This window comes from Bubalus bubalis, chromosome 1 (assembly GCF_019923935.1).
Source record: "Bubalus bubalis isolate 160015118507 breed Murrah chromosome 1, NDDB_SH_1, whole genome shotgun sequence".
Taxonomy (NCBI): domain Eukaryota; kingdom Metazoa; phylum Chordata; class Mammalia; order Artiodactyla; family Bovidae; genus Bubalus; species Bubalus bubalis.
Genome location: NC_059157.1, coordinates 11,867,726 through 11,890,669, shown reverse-complemented (window position 1 = coordinate 11,890,669; position 22,944 = coordinate 11,867,726). Strand labels below are relative to the sequence as shown.

Here is a 22,944-nt window from a genome sequence, read left to right as displayed (position 1 = left end):
GACCTTGGTGGGGATGATGAGGAGCAAGAAAGCTCAGGCTAGAATTCAGGACCAGGGCCAGGACTTGACCGTCGCCTTTGTTCTACCCGCAGGTGCGTGTCACCCTTGGCCCAGGGGAGCCGTGTCTATGCAGAGCAAAGCTGGGGCCAACGCTCTGTCCTAACTGCCCTCCAGCCCGTCCAGGGGAGTCCCGCCGAGCCATTGTCCTCCCGGCCCCAGTGATCTGGCCTCTTTTGGCAGGGACCTGCGGCTTCTCTTATTTACCCATTAACAATTAAACCCTAGGCATTTAACATATAAACACAGAAAACATCAGCATAATTACAGCAAGTGTTTCAAAAGCTTGCTGGCAAGGAAGAGCCTGAATATTTACTCAACAAAAGAATTCCTTACTTCAGTCTTTAATAAAGAATTCACTAGAAGGCTTAACTAGCCTGCTTTTGCCAGTAAATGAGAAACATTCTTTTATTCATGAAGAATATGATTTGTGTTTTTTTTTAAAAAAATGTGATTCACCACAATTTTTCAAGAGAACATTCACAACTCTTTTCCTGAGAGTTCTGTTCCCTCGTTATTTTTCAATATATCTCACTGGTTGAGACAGTCCCTCTCGGAGCATAGATAGATGTGTGTGTGTGTGTGTGTGTGTGTGTGTGTAGTGCAATCCTTAGGGTCTGAAATTTCACCATCAGAGACTCTTTTTCTGTTTTAAGCTTGTCTTCTCTGATCCAAAAAGAGTGTATGTTCAGGGCACTGACTGTTAAGTATTTCTCCTATGATTAGAGGGATTTAAATTGGTCTCCAGACTTCCCAGGTGGCACTAGCGGTAAAGAACTGGCCTGCCAAGGCAGGAGATGTAAGGACGCTGGTTTGATCCCTGGGTCAGGAAGATTCCTTGGAGTAGTAAATGGCAACCCACTCCAGTATTCTTGCCTGGAGAATCCCATGGACAGACGCTGGTGGGCTACAGCCCATGGGGTTGCAAAGGAGTCGGACATGACTGAAGTGACTTAGCACAAGCTGCCCTCAGGGGTCTCAGGCTCTTGGGGAAGAGGAGGGAATAGGGAGAGAAAACACAAGTGGGTTTATTTAGAGACAGGAGGGATAGTCAGTGGTTTGTTTGTTCTTTTAGACATTCATCACAATTCTCACATTCCTACCGTTGCCAGACGCTGAGATAAAATGGTAAATGAGAAAATAGCGTGGTCAGGTAGACAGACAAACAAATAGTTAAGCTACACAGATAAGCAAGGTGAACAGTCAGAATGGAATGCCCAGTTCTCCTGGGTCCAGGGTTGATAGATGGATTTGACATGGAAGCAGTGTTGAGTGGGGAAGGTTTCACAGAGGTGATAGTTGAGTTGCAAAGGTTGAGGAATAATCATTAAAAAAAAAAAACTAATGATCTCAGGTGGCCTTGGCCTGCAATGGCTTGAAGTGGGACTTCTCAGCCAGAGATTGAGACCGGGTCTTGGTGCCCAGAGTGATGAATCCTAGCCACTTACCAGTGGTCAATGGCAAGGTCCTGGTCCTTCCGCTTTGCAGAAAAGAATTCCTGGAAAGATGAACAGTAGTGAAACAAGTAAAGTATTCATTAGGAAGAAAAAGAGTTCAGTACGGGGGGATCGACATGGGGTGGGCTGAGAGAGTCGCGCCCTCGTGGTAGTTTGACTCACATTTACGGGGCATTCGTCCTGGGTTTTCCTTTGATGGTTCGTCTTGCTTTGCCTGGGACTCAGTCCGTATTTGGTATCTTTCAGGGTCCTCCCATGTGTGTGCGTGCATCTCTTAGCCAAGACAGGTTCTAGTGAGGAGGCTTATGGGTAGCTGGCATCACTTATTACGCAGGTGACTGCCAAGGAGCCTTTCTGTACATGTGTAGTCGGGGAGGTCTGCTTGACTTCGAGAATGAGGAATATGTGGTCTTTTGTCTCTTCTGAGCCGGGCCCAGCCTCTTCCATCATCCTGCTTTTATGGAGCTTTTGCTGCTACAGAGTTTCTGTCCACAGGGGAGAAACCGTTCAGCCTGGGGGCCCATCTATCTCCTGCCTCACTAACAAAAGCTGTATTTGCTCTGTATCCAGAATTACACAAAGCGGTTTACATTTCATCGCTTGTAACCCCTACAAAAATACTGTAAGAAAAGTCCTAATATTATCCCTATTTTATGGATGAGGAGACTGAGGCTCAGAGAAGTTAAATAATGTTTCCTGGGTCCCACAGCCAGAGAGCAGAACAAGTAGAATCCTGGGCAGCCAGACCACATTGCTCGGGGCTAAGGACGCTAACCACTAGGCTCATTATTGTGTGCAAAGGCAATTTTCCATTTCATTACGAAATACTTCCAATATCCCCTCTCTAAAAAAAAAATACAAAGAATAGTGTAATGAAGTCTCATAAATCCATCTTCCACCTCCACTGAATTTCAGTCTTTTGCCTTGCTTGCATAATTTTCTTAAAAAAAGAGAAAAGAAATTTTAGGTCCAGTGGAAGCCCCTTTGTGTATTCTATGCTGAGCACATTCCTTTCTGGCCCCTGAGGTGGTGCCTGTCCTGAATTTGTGTTTATGTTTCCAGGCATGATTTTTCTTTCTTTCTTTTTTTTTTTTAAATTGGAGTATAATTGCTTTACAATGTTGTGCTAGTTTCTGCTGTACAATGAGGTGATTCAGCTAAATGTGTACATATATCCCCTGCCTCTTGGACCTCCCTCCCAACCTACCCCTCTAGGTCATCCCAGAGCACTGAGTTGAGTTCCCTGTGCTGTTTAGCAAGTTCCACTAGCTAGCTATTTTACATATGATCAAGTATATCTGTTAATCCCAGTCTCCCAACTCATCATTCCTCCCATGTCCAGGTCCTTTCTCCATGTCTGCATCTCTATTCCTGCCCTGGAACTCAGTTCACCTGTACAATTTTCTAGAGACATGTTTTTATACCATTAAAGCATTTTTATGTATCCATCAACAATACATAGCACCGTTTTGCATATTTTCAAACTTTATATAGAGTGTCATCTGTCATTTTTACAACTTGCTTTTGCACTGGACATTCTATGAGATTTTATCTATGTTCGAGTTCACATAGCTCAAAGTTCATTTACTTAAAACTGCATAAAATCAATAGCATTTAAGAATATGGTATAGTGTTACATTGTATGAATAATACACCATGTATAAATCTCTGGCTTAAAATATTTTGCATAAAGTATTATTGCAGACAACGCTGAAATGAACTTTCTTGGCATGTCCTTTTTTGCACTCCTTAGAGAATTTTAGAAGGGACATTGCTTGGGGAAAGGGCAGGACCATTTTTAGCTTCCTCTTGTGAAATGCCTCTCCAGAGGGATTGGCCAGCTGTATTCCTACCAGCAGTAAGTGACAGCCTTGTGGTTCTGCAGCTTCCCAGTACTTGCTCTGATCAACCTCTGGGTACCAAATGACTTCTTATCGTCATTTGAATTGCATCCTCTGACTAGCAGGGAAGTTGAAGATCTTTACAGATTTTGTTTGTTTCTTGTGTGACTTTCCTACTTATGTCTACTTTAATATCTGTTCATTTGGGTTTTTTCTTAATTGATTTTTAAAATCAGAGTAAAACTGACTTTTTTCGAGGAGAGGGAGTTTTGCAGTTCTGAGTTTTAACACATGTTAAAAAAAAATCAACGAAATTGAAAGACACTATGAGACTACTTTAAACTATGAATTCGATGTCTTTAATAGATAGGAACTATTTGGGTCATCTACCTCTTCCTTGGGAAGCTTTGTTAATTTGTAGCTGTCAAGGGATTGGTTCATTCTATCTAAGTTGTCAAATTTATTTGTGTAGAGTTGTTCCTCGTTCCTAGTACTCTCTTATTATTCTTTTAATGTCTGTGGAGTCTATTGGGGGATCCTCTCTTTCACTCTGGAAGCTACTATGGTCTTTCCTTCCTATGGGTGGATGAGACCCCATGGATTCAGACAACTTTCTGTACTTTGCCATTTTATATAAGGGACTTGAGAATCTGCAGACTTTGGTATCCAAGGTGGGTCTTGAATCCCTCCGAGATAATGAGGGAGGACCATAATCTGTGTCCTCTCTCCTGTCTCACTCCCCCTTTTTCGTTACTCTAACTAGAGATGTATCCATTTTTATTGAAATTTTCAAAGAATCAGCTTTTAGTTTTATCATTGATATTCTCCATTGTTTTGCTTTTAATTTCATTGGTTTCTTTTTCATCTTTGTTCTGTCCTTCTTTCTGATTGTTTTGGGTTTACTTTACTCTAGTTTTTCTTAATACGAAATTTTGCTCAGTTGTGTCTGATTCTTTGTGACCCCATGGACTATACAGTCCATGGAATTCTCCAGGCCAGAATACTGGAGTGGGTAGCCTTTCCCTTCTCCAGGGCATCTTCCCAACCCAGGGATCGAACCCAGGTCTCCTGCATTATAGCCGGATTCTTTATCAGCTGAGCTGCAAGGGAAGCCCTTTTCTCAATGTGGGAGCTTAGACTAGAGCCTTGAGATCTTTCTTTATTTCAAATGCAAGCATTTAACAGTATACATTTCCCTCTGAGCATGGCTTTAGCTGCATCCCACAAACTCTGACGTGTGGTATTTTCATTCAGTCAATTTTTTTTAAACAGAAGGTTTTTTTTTATTATATATTATTTATTTGGCTGCATCAGGTCTTAGCTGAGGCACACAGCATCTTCACTGTGTCAAATCTTTTGTTGTGGTGCATAGACTCTCTAGTTGTGGTGTGTGGGCTCCAAAGTGCATGGGCTCAGTACTTGCAGTGCTTGAGCATAGTTGCTCTGTGGCATGTGGGATCTTATTTCCCCGACCAGGGATTGAACCCACATCCGCTGCATTACAAGGTGGATTCTGAACCATTGGACCACCAAGGAAGTCCCATCAAAATACTTGATGTTCCCTCAAGACATCCTCTTTGACCCATGGACTATTACGTTGCTTAATTCCCAAGTGTTTGGAGGTTTTCCAGCTATCTTTCTGTTATTGATTGCTTGTTTAATTCCATTATGGTCAGAGAACATACTTTGTATGATTTCAAGTCTATTATATTTATTACGGTTTGTTTTATGACTCTGGATATGATCTGTCATAGTGGAATGTATATGTACATTTGAGAGGAATGTATATTCTGATCTTGTTAGGTGGAGTATTCTGTAAATATCAGTCGGATCAGCTGGTAGAAGGACTAGTTCTTCGATATATTTGCTGATTTCCTATTGGCTTGTTTATCAATTACCGAGAGAAGAGTATTGAAATCTCTAACTGTAATTGTGGATTTGTCTAACTCACTTCTATCAGCATCTGTTGTGTGTATTTTGAAGCTCTTTTGCTAAGTGCAAACATATTTAAAATTACTACGTCTTCTTGGAGAATTGACTCTTTAATTATTGTGTATTGCTCCTCTTTATTCTTGGAAATTATCCTTGCTATGCAGTGTCTTTTGTCTAATATTAATGCAGCCACTTCAGCTTTCTTTTGATTAGTGTTTGCATGGTATTTTTCCCATTCTTTTACTTTTAACCTACTTATATTACAAAATCATAGATAGCGAATAGTCGGGTCTTGTTGTTTGATTTTAAATCAAATCTGACAGTCCCTGTCTTTCAGACCACTTTTATTTCATATGTATATTGATATGTTTAAAACTAGGTCTACATGTTTAGTATTTTGTATTCTATTTTAATTTATCTGTTGAGCTTTTAACTATATCTCTTAGTATAGTTTTAAATGAATTTTTGAGTAGTTATTCCAAGGATTATTATATATATCAGTTCAATTCCATTCAGTCACTCAGTTGTGCCCTACTTTTTGCAACCCCATGAACTGCAGCACTCCAGGCTTCCCTGTCCATCACCAACTCCTGGCGCTTGCTCAAACTCATGTCCATTGAGTCAGTGATGCCATCCAATTAACTCAACCTCTGTCATCCCCTTCTCCTGCCTTCAATCTTTCCCAGCATCTGGGTCTTTTCCAATGAGTCAGTTCTTCGCCTCAGGTGGCCAAAGTATTAGAGCTTCAGCTTTAGCATCACCCCTTCCAATGAATATTCAGGACTGATTTCCTTTAGGATTGACTGGTTTGATCTCCTTGCAGTCCAAGGGACTCTCAAGAGTCTTCTCCAACACCAGTTCAAAAGCATCAGTTCTTTGGTGCTCAGCTTTCTTTTGGGTCCAACTCTCTCTCTCTCTCTCTATATATATATATACATATATATATTTTAGTATATATATATTGGCTGTGTGGAATCTTAGTTGTTACACTCAGGATCTTTTCAATTTCAGCCTGTGACTCTTGGTTGTGACATGTGGGATCTTAGTTCCCTGACCAGGTATTGAACCTGGACTCCCTGCATTGGAAGCATGGAGTCTTAACCACTGGACCACCAGGGAAGTCCCCCAAAGATCATAATATATATTTAGTATGTTACCTCTTCATGTAGCCTGTAGAAACCTTACCGTCATATAGGTCCCTTACCCTCCCCCTTCATCTTGTAGTTGTCATATGTATCACATCTATATACACCGGAAATTCACTGAACCATGTTATAATTTCTGGTTTCAGTTGTCAGACATATTTTAAAGAACTTAAGAGAAGGATAGTCTATTCTATTTACCACTTTTTCTCTTTCTTCATTCTGATGTTCTAAATTTCTTTAAGGTATTATTTTCCTTCTATTTGAAGAATAATTTTTAGCATTTATTTTAGAATGAGTCTGCTGCAGACAAATTACCTTAGTTTTATTTGAGAATGTCTTTACTTCACTTTCATTCTTGAAGAATATTTTCACTGGATTTAGAATGCTTTTTAAAAAATGGAGGTAAAATTCGTAATATATAATCCACCATTGTAACCATTTTGAACTGCACAGTTCAGTGGCTTTTAGTACCTTTGTAATGTTGCTCAACCATTGGCAGTATCTACCTCTAAAACACTTTCATTACCCCCTCCTTCCCCAAAAAACTCTTCTCATTAAGCAGTTACTCCCTAGTCCTCCTCCCCCCATTCCCACTAACCTACTTCTGTCTCTGTGGATTTACCTATTCTGGACACATTATATAAATGGAATCAGATAATACATGCTCCTTCTATTTGGCTCCCTTCCCATGACACGTTTTCAAGGTTTATCCACATGGCAGCATGTATCGATACTTCATTCTTTACTGTGATTAAATAATGTTCCATTGTATGGATATATCTCAGTTTGCTTTTCCATTCACCAGTTGACAGACATTTGGGTGGTTTTCAGTTCTTAGCTACTATGAATAAATACTGCTATGAACAATTGTGTACCAGTTTTTGTGTGAACACCTGTTTTCAATTCTCTTGGATATAGATCTAGGAGTAGAATTGCTAGGTCATATAGTAATTCTCTGTTTAACTTTTTGAGAAGCTGCCAAACTGTTTCCCACAGTGGCTGCACCATTATATGTTCCCACCAGTAACGTATCAGGGTTCCAATTTTCCCACATCCTTACTCTTACATGTTATTTCCTGTTTACTTTTTTATAGCCAACCTAATGGGTGTGAAGTGGTATCTCGGTTTTTTTATTTGCATTTTCCTAATAATGAATGACGGAGAAGGCAATGGCACCCCACTCCAGTACTGTTGCCTGGAAAATCCCATGGATGGAGGAGCCTGGTGGGCTGAAGTCCACGGGGTCGCTAAGAGTCGGACACGACTGAGCAACTTCACTTTCACTTTTCACTTTCATGCATCGGAGAAGGAAATGGCAACCCACTCCAGGATTCTTGCCTGGAGAATCTCAGGGACGGGGGAGCCTGGTGGGCTGCCGTCTATGGGGTCGCACAGAATCGGACACAACTGAAGCGACTTAGCAGCAGCAGCAGCAATAATGAATGATGTTGGGCATCTTTTCATGTGCTTATTGGTCATTTGTATATTTTCTTTAGGTCATAATCTGTTCAAGTCTTTTGCCCATTTTTGAATTGACTTGTCTTTCTGTTGTTGAGTTGTAAGAGTTCTTTATATATCAAAGATAGTAGATATATTATATATAAATATTTTCTCCCATTCTGTAGGTTGTCTTTTCATCTCTTTGATTTACAAAAGTTTAAACTTTTCATGAGAAATGCTGGGCTGGAAGAAGCACAAGCTGGAATCAAGATTGCTGGGAGAAATGTCAATAACCTCAGATATACAGATGACACCACCCTTACGGCAGAAAGTGAAGAGGAACTACAAAGCCTCTTGATAAAGGTGAAAGAGGAGAGTGAAAAAGTTGGCTTAAAGCTCAGCATTCAGAAAACGAAGATTATGGCATCTGGTCCCATCACTTCATGGGAAAGAGATGGGGAAACAGTGGAAACAGTGTCAGACTTTATTTTGGGGGGCTCCAAAATGACTGCAGATGGTGACTGCAGCCATGAAATTAAAAGACGCTTACTCCTTGGAAGGAAAGTTATGACCAAACTAGATAGCATATTGTAAAGCAGAGACATTACTTTGCTAACAAAGGTCCGTCTAATCAAGGCTATGGTTTTTCCAGTGATCATGTATGGATGTGAGAGTTGGACTGTGAAGAAAGCTGAGCGCCAAAGAATTGATGCTTTTGAAATGTGGTGTTGGAGAAGACTCTTGAGAGTCCCTTGGACTGCAAGGAGATCCAACCAGTCCATTCTGAAGGAGATCAGCCCTGGGATTTCTTTGGAAGGAATGATCCTAAAGCTGAAACTGCAGTACTTAGGCCACCTCATGTGAAGAGTTGACTCATTGGAAAAGACTCTGATGCTGGGAGGGATTGGGGGCAGGAGGAGAAGGGGACGTCAGAGGATGAGATGGCTAGATGGCATCACTGACTCAATGGACATGAGTCTGAGTGAACTCCGGGAGTTGGTGATGGACAGGGAGGCTTGGCGTGCTGCAATTCATGGGGTTGCAAAGAGTCGGACACGACTGAGTGACTGAACTGAACTGAAACTTTTGATAGTTTAATTTATCTATTTTTATTTTGCAGCTTATGCCTTTTGTGCATATCTAAGACTTTCTTATCAAATTTAAGATCACAGAGATCTGCATCTATGTTTTATTCTAAGAGATTTGTTGTTTTACCTCTTACAGTTGGGTCTTTGATATAGAATATATAATAAAGAATATATATATATATATTCTTTCTCAGATTGTTTTCAATTATGGTTATTATAAGATACTGAATATAACTCTCTGTGCCATATATTTAATAGCAGATCATTGTTATCTATTTTATATATTGTATATATATATATATGTATAATATATATAATATATATATATAATCTGTTATATATATATAACAGATATATATATCTGTTAATTTCAAATTCATAATTTATCCCTAACCCCCCTTTCACTTTGGTAACCATTGGTTTGTTCTCTATGTCTGTGAATTTGTTTTTTTGTAAATAAGTTCGTTTGTATCATTTTTTTAGATTCCACATATAAATGATATGATATTTGTCTTCTTTTCTGACTTACTTCACTTCGTGTGATACTTTCTAGGTTCATCCATGTTGGTGCAAGTGGCATTATTTCATTGTTTTCTATGGCTGAGTAATATTCCACTGTGTATCATTGTTTGTGTGTATATATACATCACATCTTTAGCCATTCATCTGTCAAGTGCTATACTGTTTTGATTACTGCAGCTTTGTAGTAAATTTTGAAATTGGGAAGTATGAGTTCTCTAACTTTATTCCTCTTTTAAAAAATTGATTTGACTGTTAAAAGTCCCTTGCAATTCTGTATACATTTTAGGATTGGCTTGTCTATGTCTGACAAAAACACAATTGGAACTTTGATAAGGATTGCATTGAATTGTGTATAGAATTCTTGGTTCAATTTATTTTTTCTATTAGCATTTTAAAAACGTTGTTCCTTCTCCTTTTAGCCTCCATGGTGTCTGATGAGAGACCACCAGTCATTCAAATCAAAGAGTAATAAACAGGAAATCTGTCCCCCCCACCCCGCCCAGTCTGGAGACCTCTGCTTCTCTGTGTCCCTCTGGGCTTTGGCACCTACAGGTATCATGCTTCCACTTCAGTACTGCCTGGTGACTGGAGTGAGAACAGCAAAAAAAAGAGGAAAAAACCCCAACAAAAACAGGGAACCCTTTCTGACCCTAAGTCATGTCCCTTCCCATTTTCCTTTCCACAGACCAGAAAAAGGAGAGTTCTCTGGGAGCTGCTTCTGTGCTCATCTTTATGTACTTCTGGGTTTCGAGCTTCCTTCGGGTCAGGTGATATTGAAGGGGAAAAACTGACAGCCTCAACCCCAGTTGGGTAAAATTCTGAATTCTGGCATCCTTCCCCCATCAGCCCATTGTGTGTGTGGGTGTGTGTGCGTGCACTCAGTTGTATCCAACTCTTTGCAACCCCATGGACTATAGGCCTACCAGGCTCCTCCGTCCATGGGATTCTCCAGGCCAGAATACTGGAGTAGGTAGCTGTTCCCTTCTTCAGGGGATCTTCCCGACCCAGGAATCAAACCAGGGTCTCCTGCATTGCAGGCGGATTCTTTACCAGCTGAGCTACCAGGGAAGCCCCATCAACTTATTACCACTTACTTTTCAGGGTCCTTGGAGAGCTACCTGCTCCATACAGTCTGTGTGGGATTTATAGTTGTATTTAATGGGGGAGGAGGGTGGGGCATGCTTACTCCATCCACTGGAACTGGAACCTCTCTTAAACTGTCTTTAAGAGATCCTTATCAAATATGGATGAAATACTTACATTAAACTACTTTTAATTGAAATATAGTTGATTTACAATGTTGTATTAGTTTATTAAACTCTTTTTAAAAATATGCATGTATTTATTTGGCTGGGCCAGGTCCACGCAGGATCTTTTAGATGAGGCATGTGGGATCTTTAATCGCAGCATATGAAATCTTCAGCTGTGACATTTGAACACTTAGTTACAGCATGTGGAATCTAGTTCCCTGACCAGGGATCAAACCCAGGCCCCCTGCATCGGGAGTGTGGAATCTTACCCTCTGGACCACCAGGGAAGTCCTTCAACTTTTGCTGTGCATGCTTCACATATCTTTTCCTAGTTCTTGTCTTTAAATTTTTAGTTTTCTCTTCATTACATTTTCTTATAGTAAATTTATGAATAATTTCATTTATGGATCAGGCTTTTGTATTCTATTTAAGTACTCTTTTTCAACACTGAGATCACAAAGGTATCCTATTTTCTTTTTTCCTTATATTTTCTTCTGAAACTGTAAAATTTTTCCTTTTTAAATTTATGTCTTTTGAACACCTGGAATTTATATGTTCTATATGGTGTGAAGTAGCCATTTAATTTTTTTTCCAGGGCTGCAGTCCATGGGGTCCCTAAGAGTCGGACACGACTGAGTGTCTTCACTTTCACTTTTCACTTTCATGCATTGGAGAAGGAAATGGCAATCCACTCCAGTGTTCTTGCCTGGAGAATCCCAGGGACAGGGGAGCCTGGTGGGCTGCTGTGTATGGGGTCGCACAGAGTTGGACACGGCTCTGGTGCCCTAGTACCATTAACCAAATAATTCTTTCCCTACTGATGTTCTGGGCTCTTTATTCTATTTGTCTTTATCTGTCTTTTCTATTTGTCTTATGCTATTTGTATTTATCTGATCATCTATTCCTACTCAGTCATTTTATTTTTGTATATTTTTTATTTTTGTATATTTTTTTATTTGGCTGCACCAGGTCTTAGTTGCAGCACGCGGGATCTAGTTCCCCAACCTGAGATCGAACCCAGGCTCCCTGCATTGACAGTGTGGAGTTTTAGCCACTGGACCACCAGGGAAGTCCCTCAACCCCTTTAACTGCTTCTTTTGGTGTTTACTTTTAAACACCAAATAATGTGCTTATACTCCTACCTTTTTATTTTTCAGCTTTGGGTACTATTGATAGACTTCCCTCCATGGACAATAAGGCTTTAGTGCTCTTTCCACTCCTTCTCACCACATACAGATGCTATTTTGTCCCTTCATCCTCCTGATACCATCGTCCAAGGGCCCACGAGGGCAGTGGCAGTGGGGGTGGTGAGACTGTAGAGATAAACTTGGGAGATAAATAGGAGGTGGTGGATTGGATGGACGTCAAGCATGATTTTTAGTTTCTAGAAAACTCGTGGAAGGCAGTGTCATTTGCTGAGCTTAAGTCATGCAAAGGAAGGGGCAGGTTTGTGAGAATTCATTTTATCTTACAATTCTGTCCGTGGAGGGCTCTGGGTGCCCTCTCCCTGGGTTCTGGTCTGACTCACCTGACCGATGCCTATTTCTGAGTGCTGGCTGATGTGGGATGGAACCTGGGGAATCGTGGATGGGCCGGGGATGAGCTAGTAAACAAATGTGCCCTTAGGCTGGGCTCCTTGGAGGGCGCATTCATCATCATCAACGTACAGGAAAGGCTAGTCCTCAGGCTGGCATTTCCTACCCACAGGGTGTGCGGGTGCCCAAATTCTGCCTGAAGCTTGGGCCCATTAGTGAACACTAGGGCGTGGGAGGCAGACAGAGTCAAGTGTCTGAGAAATAAATAAAGACACACAGAGACAGACAGACCTAGGAGAGCTGTCTCTCCTTTCAGGATTGGTCAGAATTTTGTCCTTTGCCCACTAGCTAGCAATTTTGCTTTTAAAGGTCCTTTCTCACTTGGGATCCAGCCTCCTACCATAGATCTCCCTCATGGGAGAAATCCACAGAAGGAGAAGGTAATTAAACAATCCGGTGGCTGGATAGAAATGAGCGTTGGAGTTAGGAAAATAAACGGCCTTCTCCGTGGTCCCACAGAAGATGCTGGCTAAAGGTGGTGACAGGGGCGGGGTCTGCGATGGTTCCTCCTCTGTCCGTTCTTTCTCCCACCTACTTGCAATTTCTTCCTGAACCTCCAGTCCTTCCCCCACCCCGGCCCAGCCCAGGCTGTTGTCTGATTTTGCAGCAGTCTGAGCAGGTTCCAGAAACATCACTGGAGTCCAGCGGAGTCAGCTCAGATCCTAGAAGTCATGGGGAACAGGCTAAAAGGCAGCTTGCCACGTCTGGGCCTCACCCTAAGCTCTGATGGAAGCAGATGGGTGCTGCTGTGGTGGTCTTGTTCACACTCTTACTTTTATGATTTATTTTAGGCAGAACAGAATAATAGGATGTTGTTCAGTCACTCACTTGTGTCTGCCTCTGCAGCCCCGTGGACTGCAGCATGTCAGGCTTCCCTGTCCTTCACCACCTCCTGGAGTCTGCTCACACTCATGTCCGATGAGTCAGTGAATGCCCTGTGAAATCACTATCCAACTCTGCATTCCATAGATGAGGATCAGGGAGGTTGAATCACTCATTCAAAGTCAAGGCAGGGGCGTTTCACTTTGCTCTCCCCTTCCCCACTCCATCCCTACCTCCTGATGTAGTAAGCCTAGGGTACCACTGCCAGCCAAGCTGCTGCCCACCTTTGTGGGCAGGCCTGAGAGTCCCTTGGTCCCATGGGGACAGGCAGTGAGGGATCAGAGTTTGGGGTCGCACAGAAGTCTGGGGTCCACAGCTTCTCTGTAGCCACGAACACACGACAGACAGACCCCTTCCACTGGGCCAGGTCTCACCTCTCCAGGCCCCTGCACCTGGGACTGGAAGAAAGAATAGGAACCTTGTTCGGTAGGAATTTCTTTCCTCTGCTGTTTGCTTTGGTTTTTTTCCCCCCTCTCCATTCCTGGCTGCTAACCCAATATTTGGCTTTCTGTGAGCACTAAATATAATTCTTCGTTTAACCTCCAGAATCATGGTTTCCTACCTGCTTCCCACGACCGGATCCACAGCCTGGAATGAAAACAGAACCCCGAGGGCATCAGCGGCTCAGGGCTTAGGGTGGGGGCGGGTTCCGGGAGGGGGAGGAGCAGGGGAAGGGAGGCAGGGAGGCCACAGCGAGAGGCGCAGGCAGCTTTCACCCACGCTGGGCAGCTCAGGCCCCTCGCTGGCTTTTGTGCTCGCTCCCTGAAACCTGGGCCTGGATCCTGTCCTTTCTTACCCCACAAAAAGGATGCCGGGTTCCCACCCACAAGCCACCTCCACACACCTCGGCATTCCAGGGCCAGAGAAAACAAACAAAATCCACTCTCAGGACTCGCCCGCCTGCCACCCCCACAGATGCCTGTAGGATGCGGGTTGGGGGGTCTCCGTGCGGCTCCCCCCCGCAACTTTCCCCCCTTCTCTTCCCTGTGACCAGTCGGGGCAGGTGAAAGCTCCATGGAACTGGGCAGTGGAAAATTCCCCCCAGATCCTCCTGGGGAGGAGCCGGAGCAGCTGCTGCTGAACACCAGGGCTGGTCCGGCACCTGGTCCCCGGGTCCCCCGCCGGCTCGGCCCCAGCTGCGGAGGAGGGCGGGGGGCGCGCGGGCCGCAGGGCGCCGGGAGCCTGGCTCCCCGGGCGCAGGCCAGTGTTAATGCAGGTTACAAATCTCCTGAAATCACACGCGGTTTCGCAGACTCGGGGAGCCCGTGACAGGACATTTCGTCTCCCTCTGGTTGAGCAGGCAAACAGGAGACGGAGCTTCCTACCGCCTGATTTACAGCCTCGGCGTATTTTTGACACACACACATCACCCCGGAGGGCGAGGCTCAATTACGGCCGTGATGCAGACACGGTGAAGCCGCCGGAGCGCTTCCTGCCGGGCTGGGAGGCGGCGCTGGGCTCACACCCGGGGCCCGGGGGCCAGAGAGCAGGGGCAGCACTCCTCACCCCCGCTGAAATGCGCCTGGCACCCCGGTGGGCCATCTCGGGGCCTGGGGTGGACGGTGGGTGGGCAAGACTAGGGAGCATGGGTGAACCGGGCCGTTCTCACCTTCCTCTGCCCCCAACCCCCGCCTCACCTGAACCCACCCTCATCTCCACCGGGGTTGGCGGGGTGGTGGGGATCCATGGCCGGCCCGTTGGAGCCGCTGAGGGGACCCGGGGGGCAGGCATAAGGGCCCCGCCCTGGGCTCCACAAAGAAAAGACAGAACAGCAGGGCCTTCAGCAAAACGCAGAATGCAGGTGGTGCCCTGAAATGTACAGAGGAGTGCCCTGGGGGCTCGGTCTTTCACTCAGGGGGCAGAGTAGGAGGTGAGGGCAATGTCTGTGCCTCCGCAGATGCCCCTCTGCTAGGGCTGAGGTGGGTCTAGACTGAGGTGGGTCTGTGAGGAACCCCCTCCCTTGGACTAAAACCTGCCCTTTTTACTCATGGATGAGCCCCACCCAGGTGGCAGGGGCCGCCCTTCTTTGAGGAACTGCTGGGTCTCTTCAAGGTGGCACCAGGCAGGCATCACCCCTGTGCCCACCCCACTGTCCCATCAGACGGAGGGTGCTTTGGATGTCGGTTCCACTCTCACCTCTTGTGGCGGGGTCACTTGGCTCTCCCTGTAAGACTTCTGCAGATTTGACTGATCTAACTGATGAGCCTTGGGGGTGGGGGAAGGGTACCCTTGAGTGCTTCCCACTCCCAGAAGAGGGCATGTGCTTAACCTTCCCTCCCCTTGGTCTGCCCCGTGATGCCTGGCACTCCTCCTCCAGCCCCCCGCTCCTACCGATACCCTCCTCTGGACCATGGGTAAGTCTCTCCTTGCTCCCCATGGCATGTGATGTGGGTACCGCTTCATTCCAGTCGGACATCCAAGGAGGGTTATCATGGTACCTGGACAGAGAGGTGAAGGAGATCCCATCTCGCTTGAGGAAGTCAGAGCTGGGAGCTGGAGTGGGGAGGTACCATTACTACCTTCAGTAAAGAGGCAGGTGATACAAAGCTCAGATTCTCCATGGTTTGCCCACATTCTTACCATCGGCTGGTGGGACTCGCTCTCGAGTCCTACTCTTGCCATTGGGTTCTTGGGCAACTTTTCCCTCCATGAAAGACCCGCCTCGCTGGGTTATGGTAAAGAGCAAACGTGTGACACAGCTTATGTCTGGCACATTGAAGGCACACTGTGAGGTTAGATTTCTTTTCTGGGGGGGAGGAATACATCGTATGTTTACGTGAAGCTCCCTGAACATTGATGGAGACCACTTTCCTGCCTCCAACCCTCTCCCTTTGCCTTGGTTCTTTATGAGAGTGAAGGGGGCTGGGGCTAGTCTGGGGAAAGGAGGAGGGTGCCTCCCACAGGGTGGGAGAGAATCTGGACTTTATTAACCCAGGAACCACATCCTTATCTCATCCCAGTGGGCAGAGGCCGGGCAGGTGGGTGTCCTGCCCTGCCTGCTGGCGGAGGCAGTTTATGGATTTGGTGACAAATTCCTCCGAGGAGATGAATGAAGCAATTGTGCATTTGGTGTAGAAAAGATCCCAGATAGAGGAGATGTTTTCAATGGCAGTAACCCTGAGACGTAGTGTTTCACCGAGTCAACAAACAAGAGCTATTGGCCTGGCTTCCCTTTGATGGGCCTGCTAGTACTTGTAAGCCTTGGGAGCTGTTCTTGGCACCGAGGGACCATGTTTAAAAGCTTTTATTCTCTTCTTCATTTTAATCACCCCTCCCACCTTCTGGAGGGATTCCTAACTCGCATTCTTGGACAACAAAGACAGTTAACGGAATCCCAGCGGGTGAAGTCCCAAACCAGAAAAACATTCTTCACCACAGCTCCATTGATGCCCCGTCCAGGGCCAGTCTTCATCTTCAGAAATATCTGATGACCAGATTAGAAGGCATCTCTGAGGAGGTTAGGGGACTTTGTGGGGAGAAGGGCCCACCTCACCTGCTTGTTTAACAGGACAGCTAAGAGCTGGATGAGGGCAGAGAAGGACTTGCAAAATGTTTGCTTTGTGAATACTGGATTTTTAAACATCTCCCACTGGAAGCTGGAGGTGAGGGGTGGGTGGGTGGGAGTGGTGGAGGATCCAGGGAGGTGTGTGTGCCCTGGGCTCGCCAACAACGAAGGGCAGGCCACACAATGTGGGGCCTCATCCGATGCTGTTGAGAGTCGCATGTGAAAAAACCTTGGCGTGAAGCAGTCCTGGTGGCCAGCCACAGAGCGGCAAGGATGTGATGGGGTGAGGGGAAGGATGGCGGGGGGAGAGGGTGAGATTAAGAAACTGGGGGAGAAGACAATGCTGGCCTAGAGATACCCAGAGGAAAATCACCCTCCCTTTCAAAGACTTAGAATCCTTCTATCCGCTTACTCCTTGGAAGGAAAGTCCTGACCAACCTAGATAGCATATTCAAAAGTAGAGACATTACTTTGCAACAAAGGTCCGTCTAGTCAAGGCTATGGTTTTTCCAGTAGTCATGTATGGATGTGAGAATTAGACTATAAAGAAAGCTGAGCACCGAAGAATTGATGCTTTTGAACTGTGGTGCTGGAGAAGACTCTTGAGAGTCCCTTGGACTGCAAGGAGATTCAACCAGTCCATCCTAAAGGAGATCAGTCCTGAGTGTTCATTGGAAGGACTGATGTTGAAGCTGAAACTCCAATACTCTGGACACCTGATGCGAAGAGCTGACTCATTGGAAAAGACCCTGATGCTGGGAGGGATTGGGGGCAGGAGGAGAAGGGGACAACATGGTTGGATGGCATCACCGACTCAATTGACATGAGTTTGGGTAGACTCTGGGAGTTGGTGATGGACAGGGGGGTCTGGCGTCCTGCAGTCCATGGGGTCGCAAGGAGTTGGACATGACTGAGCGACTGAACTGAACTGATCCTGCCTTAGGCGTCTGGAGAAGATACCCCAAGGCCAAATGTTTAGGCGTTACCAGAGATTGCTCAGGGGTTGCTGTGAGAACACATGAGCTTGGCCGAGGAGATAGCTGGCCCTCCACCTCCCGGGCTCTTGCTGGGTGACGTCTTGGCCTGTGGTGGCGGCCCAGGCTGTGCCCTTTCACTGACACCGCAGCCAGGCAGGGCAACATGGCTGCCCCGGGGTGGGGGAGCACAGGTCCGAAACAGAAACTGTAATTAAATCTTTTTTTACCCACCTCATCCCCAGCAGGAAGTTATTCTCGGTGCTCAGTGAGAGGGAAGAAGGGGGCGGAGTAGGAGCCAAAAGGCCGCTTTTGACCTTGTGGCCTTCCTGGTGATTGGGTGGCGAGGTTTTTAGGTTGAAGAAGAGATTTCCTTGAGCATCTTCTGAAAATAGTCACGGACCTCGCATCTGACTCCTTCCCCGATTCCGCTGCTGCTCTGGGGGCAGACAAGAAGGCCAGAGCATTGAGGCCAGGCGTCCGCTAGCCAGCTGCAGCTCCTGGTCCTCCTCCCTTCGTCGTCGTCGGGGTCGGATGTGAACCACATCCTGGAGACACAAGCCCGGTCGCCTCACTTGCGAGGGTGGAGGCAGGTGTGGCTGCGGTGAGCCAAGGCCTCGTGTTTTCCAGATTGGTGGCCTTGGTTTTGGTGAAGCAGGGGTCTTGAAAACATGCTGCATCCACAGCTCCTCCGCCTCCTTCTCACCTGGAGTGAGAGGGTGAGAAGTCCAGGCCTGTGGATGCTGAGCGAGGAAGCAGAGACGGAGGATTAGCTGTTTTGCCAGGACTCTCCTTCCTGTCTTTCCTTCCCAGGGCTGTTGCGAAGAGCCGTCCATCCCTGCTTTGTCATCCCCCTGTGTGTTCTCCGCTCTGTCAGCGCCACCCCCCCCCCCCAGCCCTCTCCTCTTCCCCTCGCAAATGGAGCCCAGCCCAAGGAAGTGTGGCCAAGAGTGCAACTTGGTCCAGTCTCCTGCAGAAAGATTTCCAGCATCTCCCATTCAACCAAAGCCAAAGTCTGCAAAACAAACAAACAAACAAAAAAACAAAGACGTGGGGTTCAAGTTCTTGGAACAAGAACTGCAAACACTTCACCTTCCAGAAGAAAAATTACCAGCCACTGAGGGAGCTGCCTCCAAAATGGAGACCGAAGATCCTGTTCTTCTGCTTTAGCTGCTCCTTGGGGCAAAATCCTCTTCCACTTGCACTTTTGTAGAAAAATTTGATGGGGGAGCATCTCTTCCCTTTGGTCCCTTCCTCTTGGAGCTCGCCCTCCCGCCCCCACCTGTGGGGCCAGCTGGAGCCTGGGGCATTTCCCACATGTGTATACGCGATTTCCTTTCCGCAGTGACTAGTTAGTCATCCTGACCGTGGCAGCATGTGTGACCTCACTGGCATCTCAGCGGTGGATGGACCAGCTGGGGAGGGGAGGAGAGTTCTGGCAGGGCCTTCATCCTCGATGGTGGCCGGTGGGGGCTGTCCAGCCCTGTCCTCACACCCAGAGTACCACCCCTTCTCACCCTTCACTTTCAAACACTCCCCAGTCCTTTAACATCACTCATTCTATCTTTTTCTCCATCCCCGGTCACCACCACCTGGCTGATCATTCCCAGGTACCTAAGAGAGCATCCCCTGCTCTTGGAGCCGGCTCCTTGCCCCTTCACTGTATCCCCTCCCTCAGGCCAGAGTGAGTTTCCCAAAGGTCCACTGTGGCCATGCCATCCGCTGTACACCCACACACCCAACACATGTACACTCGTGCTCACACATAATGTCCAATGCCTAGGCTTGACTCCCTTTGGGGACCACAATTTCTAGGGAAACTTCTAGATGGACTCCTACCCTCACAGCTATTTCCATTCCAGCTCATACAAAAAGATGACTCTTAGTCTGTCTGTTTTTTGTTCTTTTTTTCTTCTCCTTCTATTTTCTGGCTATATCACACATGTGCAGGATCTTAGTTCCCTGACCAAGGATCGAATCCGTAGCTGCTGCAGTGGAAATGTGGTGTCTTAACCACTGGACTGCCAGGGAAGTCCCCATCTCTTTGTTTTTGATGCTGTTGATTACTTCCTCCTTGAAAGGATCTCATCTGTGATGCTTACCCATAACATGCATTCTTTCTATTTTTTAGTAATTTTTTTAAAAAAATTTAAAGAATCTACTCCTCTAAGTGCTTTGTGGAAAACCAAGTCTGTCTTATGCTCTAAGCCTGGGGAAAGTGCTTTTTGGGTATAAGCTAGTCAGAACCACAGAAATTGGTTCAGGGGTGGGGATATGACCAAATTCAAGCCAATGAGCTTGGGGAAAAATTTTGGCAGTTTTCCAGGTAAAAAAGTTCCTTGATTCTCTGGGAGATATCTTGCTGTTTGGGTTTCTTTCCCCTGACTTTGAGGGGATGATAAGAAACCTGCATTTTGGCAACTGGCATTAGAAGAAAGCTCATCTTACCTAAGGCAAAACCAAGAGACACAAAGAAACTGAATCCTTGATGTTGTTGAGCAGCTGGATCAAGCTGAACCTGAAGCCACTGTTGGCCCTGGATTTCCAATTACATGCACCTTTAAATAATTTTTATTACTTATATCAGTTTGAATTGACTTTTCTGGTTACATGTGGAAAATGCACGTCCTCTCCTTCTCCCCTGATTTTTCTTCTATTTCTGATCATTCTGTTCAACTTTTCCCAGGTTCCTCTCTTTTTCCTTTGGATTACTTGATGGTGTTCCTCAGGGTTTAACTTTGCTATCATTTACAAACTGGATGATCTCAGGTCCTTGTATGCCTTCAGTTTGCCATGTCTTCCAAATCCATTACACCATCTGTCAGCTTTCCAGCATCTCTTATTTGTCCCACAAACGCCTCAGTGTCAACAAGTTCGAAACGGAACCCTTTATCATTCGCAGCATCCTGCCCCTTGTCCATGTTCCCTGCCTTCTTTAGTTGCTCAGCTGTCCTCCTGGCCGATCAAGCCAGAAGCCAGGTGTCGTTTTCCTTCTGGCCCACAGCCTGCATCCATTAGTCACCACATCCTGTCCCCTCACCCTCCTTAAATCCATTCACTTTGCCCCTTTGCCCTGCCTCACCTCTGTTGCTTGAGTTCAGTTGTCAGGCATCGCTCACTAAACAAAGGTAGACTCCCCCAGGGTAGTGTCCTCCCAGCTCTGGCCAGTTACTTTCTAAAATGTAAACCTGGGGGGACTTCCTGGGGGTCCCACGGTTAAGACTTGGCCTTCCACTGCAGGGGATGCAGGTTTGATCCCGGGTCAGGCAACTAAGATCCCACATGCCTCAGGGCCACAAAAACCCAAAACCTAAAACAGAGGCAATATTATATGTAACAAGTTCAAAAAAGACTTTGAAAGTGGTCCACATCAAAAAAATTTTAAAAATCTTAAAAAAATTAAAAAAGAGCATAAACGTGGTTGTTCCAGGGCTCTGCCTAGAGTGGAGGGCCTCTGCTCTCCCGCCTGAGCTCCAGCTCCCAGATCCATCCCTGTTGTGGGTCTGCCACGCCTCTGCCTTGTGTCTCATCCCCCTATCTTAAGCACTTCTTGGATGTCCCTTCTTAGCTGCTCGCTCTTGCCTCCCTCTGACCTGCTTCCAGCCTTATGGCACTGAGTCAGCCTGGCCACCTGACTCTAAGCTTCTTGAAGGCAAACGCCGTGGAACTAACTCCCCGCAGTGCCTCCCACACGATGGTCATCTCCACCCAGCCCTGCTCCTTGTCTGTTCCGCAGGCGGGGAGCTGCCTGAGGATGAGTGGGTTTGCTGTCCTCCACCCTGACCAGTGCTCGGCCTGTAGTAATTGCTCAGCAGACATCCGGCCGAGCCAATGAATGAACACCGTGGGTGAGACGGGACCCCGGGGACCACGACCTGAACGGCCATCCTTGTGTGTGAGAAGAGCGCCCTGTGCAGCCCTGAGCTGAGCTTCTCCAGTCAGGGGGAGCACTGAGAAGTAGCTAAGGGGCTGCCTGGGGTTGAATTGGCCCCCAGGCTTCGGGTCACCCCAGGAGACTGTTCCAGGTTGAAGGGGGGAGGGAAAGGGTGACGGACCCTGGAGGCTGCCCTCTGATTGGTCGAAGCAGCGGGTGTGAAGAGCAGCTGAGATGCTCCCGCTAGACGTCTGTGTTTCTGCTGCTGAGAGAGATGCGTGCCCTGGGGACGCACTCAGAATCTTCACCGTGACCAAGGAGGGCATCAGGGAGACCATTCCTCTGTGGAAAGACTGACCTCTGGGCCCTTGTCATCCATCAGTTCAAAACTGGCTAAGTCCGTACCTTGGAATTGTTGGACTAACTTGTTTTATTAAAAAAAATAACTCCCCAAGCACTTGTTTTGTTTAAAAAAAAAAAAAAAAGTGATCCTCACTTCCCAGGCCTGTCGGGGAGCTCGTGGGGAGGCCAGGGGTCAGGGAAGACCACTTTGATTTCTAGAATTCACAGGAGAATGCCTTTTGCTGCTTTAGGGGGCAGTTACAGGGAACCTTCCAGGCTATCAGAGACCAGACAGGGGAGCAGAGGCCAGTGCTTAAGTCTCTGGCTGCCTTTATTTCTGGCTACTCCAGCACCCACTGCCCCATTCTGCTCTGGCCGCACCCTCTTGGGAAGCGCCCCCCAGCACTTGATCCTGGCTTCTCTGGTGGGGAGGCTCTACTTCACTTTTAGGCAGGTCTAACTGCCGGCTTGGAGAAGGCAATGGCACCCCACTCCAGTACTCTTGCCTGGAAATCCCATGGACGGAGGAGCCTGGTGGGCTGCAGTCCATGGGGTGGCTAAGAGTTGGACACAACTGAGCAACTTCACTTTTCACTTTTATGCATTGGAGAAGGAAATGGCAACCCACTCCGGTGTTCTTGCTTGGAGAATCCCAGGGACGGCAGAGCCTGGTGGGCTGCGGTCTATGGGGTCGCACAGAGTCGGACACGACTGAAGTGACTTAGCATAGCATAACTGCCGGCTGAGTACTTGATGAATCCACTTGATGAATCCACATGGATTGAAAGGGGGAATGTGGGTAGGGCTGGGGGGAGGGGGGCGGCACAGTAGGGGGCTGACGCTGATCAGCTGATCCGGGGGCAGCTGCAGCTGGCCAGAGGGCACCGGTTCCGAATTCTGATGAAAACTGAGGATAATAATAACCACATGACGGGAACTCACTGGGATGCCTAATCCGCTTTCCAGCAGGCCCCCTTAACGAGGTCACAGCCTGTGGAGTGAGATGGGGTCTCCAGGGAGGGTTTGGGAGCAGGCCCTCC

At 46.7% G+C, this 22,944-nt stretch overlaps 1 non-coding gene across 1 annotated transcript; it reads right to left on the bottom strand.

The window, feature by feature from the left end:
* Positions 1-6,333: 6,333 nt before the first annotated feature.
* On the bottom strand, positions 6,334-6,406 carry TRNAW-CCA. Its single transcript has one exon. It is a non-coding gene; the product is annotated as a tRNA-Trp (tRNA).
* Positions 6,407-22,944: the final 16,538 nt, after the last annotated feature.